The sequence below is a fragment of the Mandrillus leucophaeus genome, unplaced genomic scaffold, assembly GCF_000951045.1.
Source record: "Mandrillus leucophaeus isolate KB7577 unplaced genomic scaffold, Mleu.le_1.0 Scaffold66, whole genome shotgun sequence".
Taxonomy (NCBI): domain Eukaryota; kingdom Metazoa; phylum Chordata; class Mammalia; order Primates; family Cercopithecidae; genus Mandrillus; species Mandrillus leucophaeus.
In genome coordinates this window covers 5673259-5677677 of record NW_012107141.1, presented here as the reverse complement: position 1 = coordinate 5677677, position 4419 = coordinate 5673259, and positions in this window count along the sequence as shown.

Sequence of the window (4419 nt, the reverse complement as noted above, 5' to 3'; positions counted from 1 at the left end):
AGGTGATCTGCCCTCCTTGGCCTCCCAAAGTGCTGGGATTACAGGCTTGAGCCACCGCACCAGTCGTTTGAAAGAGTGCTCTTCCCGCCCACCCCCATGCCCTCCTTAGCCCCAGGCAAAAGGCTGCTGGAGGTCTTGACTCCTTCAGTATATGCATTTGCGCTTGGTGTTTAGAATGCTTTGCTAGATCAAGATTATGAGTTTATTTTTTTAACAAGTTTTTTATGATTATTTGTTTATTTTGTTTGTTTGTTTTGTTTTTGTTTTTTTTTAGAAATATGAGCCTGTTAAAAATAATACTGCTATTTCAGATAGGAAACTTAAAGTGAGCCATCAGTTTTAGAGAATTTTTGTTTGTGAGGCATATGGATTCAGTCTTTTCTTCATTTCTAGTTAAGTGGCGTTTGTTTTAGTTTCCTGATTGTTTCCTCTTAAAAAAATGTTGATGGGCTTGAGTGGAACACAATAATGTGGGTTGAATGGCTGTTGAGACTTAAAACAAAGGGTAATGGTGAGTGGCTGTGTGCCCAGTTGATGGAGTCTGTCTGGTCCCAGCTCAGTAACTTCATGAATGATCTGTGAGAGGAGCATCACAGTGGTGTTTTTCTCTTTGAGAAATGTTAATGAGGGAGAGGGGGAAGCTCTGTGAAAGACAGTTTAGTGCTTCTAACGTGATTTTTTTTCCCTGTGATCTTTTGGTTTGTTAGGTTGAAAGACTTTATTCCAGAGAAATGTAAAAATTCCCTGTAATACTAATGAGCAGGAATTAAAAAGAGACAAGCCAGTTTTGAAATGGAGATTTATATGCAACCTGGTACACAGCCAACATCAACATTCTGTCTTCCATACATAGATATGTAGGATAGAAAAAGCTAGAAGATATTATTTGATATCAGAGGTCAAATGATGATTGCAAATATATCTAAACAATATTATGGGCCAGTCGTGGTAGCTCATGCCTGCATTACCAGCACTTTAGGAGGCTGAGGCAAGAGGATTGCTTGAGGCCAGGAGTTTGAGACCAGCCTAGGCAAATACAGGGACTCTGTCTCTACAAAAAAAAAAAAAATTATTTAGCCAGGCATGGTGGGGCACACCTATAGTCCTAGCTATTTGGGAGACTGAGGCAGGACTCAACTCCTTGAGCCCAGGAGTTGGAGGTTACAGAAAGCTATGATTGTGCCACTGTACTCCAGCCAGCCTGGGCAAAAAAGTGAAACCCCATTTCTTTAAAAAATAAAAATAAAAATAAGATTATGCCTTCATGTGTTGTGTGTATTGTGCTAAACCCAATGCTGTGCATAGAGGAAATTTTACAGTCTATAGTTTACCTAAGCACTGGGGCCTTGCATAAAGTAGATATCTGATAATTATTTGTTGACTACTCCATGTTAAATGGCACTTTAATTTTATGTTTTGGAACAGTTCAGTATTAAGGATTAGTAATAGGAAAAAGACTTAACATTGAAATTCTGTGAATTTAAGTCATTGTCTTCTGAAGATGGAGTACTTTAAAAACTCCAAGGAGTTATCTGGAAACAAGCATAAGCAGCTTTCCATCAAAAGACATTATGGTTAAGATAACGTACTGTAGGCCTGGCGTGGTGACTTACGCCTATAGTCCCAGCACATTGGGAGGCTGAGTCAGGCGGATCACGAGGTGAGGAGATCGAGACCATCCTGGCCAACATGGTGAAACTCTGTCTCTACTAAAAATACAAAAATTAGCTGAATGTGGTGGTGTGTGCCTGTAGTCCCAGCTACTCAGGAGGCTGAGGCAGGAGAATCGCTTGAATCCAAGAGGTGGAGGCTGCACTGAGCCAAGATGGTGCCACTGCACTTTAGCCTGGGCGACAGAGCGGGACTCTGTCCCAAAAAAAAAAAAAAAAGATTTGTACTGTAAAAACCTTTTGGAGCTCTGATCTAGAAACCTTGTATTTTACATTGCCTGAACACTCAGAAGGCCCCTAGACAACTCTGATTTTGGCTCAGTTTTCAATAGCTCCAGAAAATAAGAAAAGGAGAATCTGATACTGCTGGCGGTCTGCACTCTTGCCTTTCTGGGCCAAGACATGCTTTTCCAAATAAAATCGAGGAAATAGTAAACCACTAGTAAAAATGAATAAAGCATCCAAGAGTTTGCCTCCTCTCATGTCTTGTTTTCTCCTTTTTGTTTCTAGGCTGTCTGATATTAAACTTACGTGCCAAAACTATACTGTGGGCTTGTCCTTCCTACTTCCTCTTTCAAGTTTATGGGAAATAATTATGGAAAGACATTATGTTTATTATGTATTCATTGTTTTTATTGTGTGCTGTTTCTGCTTAATAGCCTCTGCATACATTTACAAGTGCGATTTTATTTATTACTATTATTTTTTGAGATGGAGTCTCACTCTGTCACCCAGGCTGGAGTGCAGTGGCACATTTTCAGCTCTGCAGCTCCCGCCTCCCAGGTTCAAGTAACTCTGCCTCAGCCTCCCGAGTAGCTGGGATTACAGGTGTGTACCACCACGCCCAGGTAATTTTTGTATTTTTTTAGTAGTGACGAGTTTTCACCATGTTGGCTAGGCTGACCTCTAATTCCTGACCTGACCTCCGGTGATCTGCTCAGCTTGGCCTCCCAAAGTACTGAGATTTCAGGCATGAGCTACCACGCCTGGCCTATAAGTGCAGTTTTTTTAAAAAAGCTTGCAAACCTCTTTACTGAGCTAATTTGGGTTATAGATAGCATTGGGAAACTATCTGTCTATCTGTCTGTCTGTCTGTCTAATCTATCTATCTATCTTTTTTCTGTTTTTAGTAGAGATGAGGTTTGGCCATGCTGGCCAGGCTAGTCTCAAACTCCTGGCCTCAAGTGATTCACCTGCCTCAGCTTCCCAAAGTGCTGGGATTACAGGCGTGAGCTGCCGTGCTGGCCAGAAACTATTTAAAAACAAACTCTTACACAGAGTACAGTGGGTGGCTCATGCCTATAATTCCTAGCACCTTGGGAGGCTGAGGCGGGCGGATCATGAGGTCAGGAGATTGAGACCATCCTGGCTAACACAGTGAAACCCCGTCTCTATTAAAAATAGAAAAAATTAGCCGGGCATGGTGGCACACGCCTGTAATCCCAGCTACTCTGGAGGCTGAGGCAGGAGAATCACTTGAACCCAGGAGGTGGAGGTTGCAGTGAGCTGAGATCGCACCACTGCACTCCAGCCTGGGCGACAGAGCAAGACTCTGTCTCAAGAAAAAAAAAAACTCTTGTGGGCCTGCTACAGGAAAGCTTAGGTGAGTAAATATAGCAAAACAAGACATGATTTTTTTTTTTTTTTTTGAGACGGAGTTTCACTCTTGTTGCTCAGGCTGGAGTGCAGTGGTACAACCTTGGCTCACTGCAACCTCTACCTCCCGAGTTCAAGCGATTCTCCTGCCTCAGCCTCCTGAGTAGCTGGGATTACAGGCATGCCCCACCATACCCGGCTAATTTTCTAGTTTTAGTAGAGACGGAGTTTCTCCATGTTGGTCAGGCTGGTCTCAGACTCCTGAACTCAAGTGATCCGCCTGCCTCGGCCTCCCAAAGTACTGGGATTGCAGGCATGAAGCCATCTCACCCAGCCCAAGACATAATATTTTTGTGGAGTGTCTTGATAACTATTGGCTACTGTAGTTAATGGTATATCTTATCTCCATAGAACCATTTTTTTTTCCTTTTGGTTTGTGAATTTGTTGTATGAATTGGTTCTGAGTTTGGTTTTTAACACATTTTATTTAAATGGAATTTATATTTAGGCTTCAGTAGTTATTATTAGTGTGAGGGATACTCTTGAAATTTGTGCCAGGTACTTTCTGGCTCAAATTATTATGGATCAGGTGTAGGGTAGCTGAAGTTCTAGACTATTACTGTGAAATCAAGTGCTGTTTTTGTTAATATTCATTTGTCTGGTATAAGTTTGCTCTGGGCTAAGCTAGATCTGTGGGAAGACTTAATTTAACCCTTTTCCAGTAAGCTTCCGACTTAGGGAAAAAAAAAATTTTTTTTTTCCTAATTCTGACTGTTCCACTTCTGAAAAAACCAGATCCACAGATCAGACTTGTAAACGATCTGTTTTCTTAAGATATCTTCTAACAGAAAGAGTCTCCAGGGAACTGAGTGGCAACACACATTTAGCTAGGAGTGTCAGTTCATCTCCCTAAATGTAATTTAACATCACATTTATCTACACAACGCAGTTTTGGAGGCATACTTGGAGATTGAACTTTTACTTCCCTTGGCTTTTTAAAATTTAATTTAATTTAATTAATTAAATTTATTTTTGAGACGGAGTCTCACTCTGTTGCCCAGGCTGGAGTGCAGTGGCGCCATCTTGGCACACTTCAAACTCCGCCTCCCGGGTTCACGCCATTCTCCTGCCTCAGCCTCCCAAGTAGCTGGGA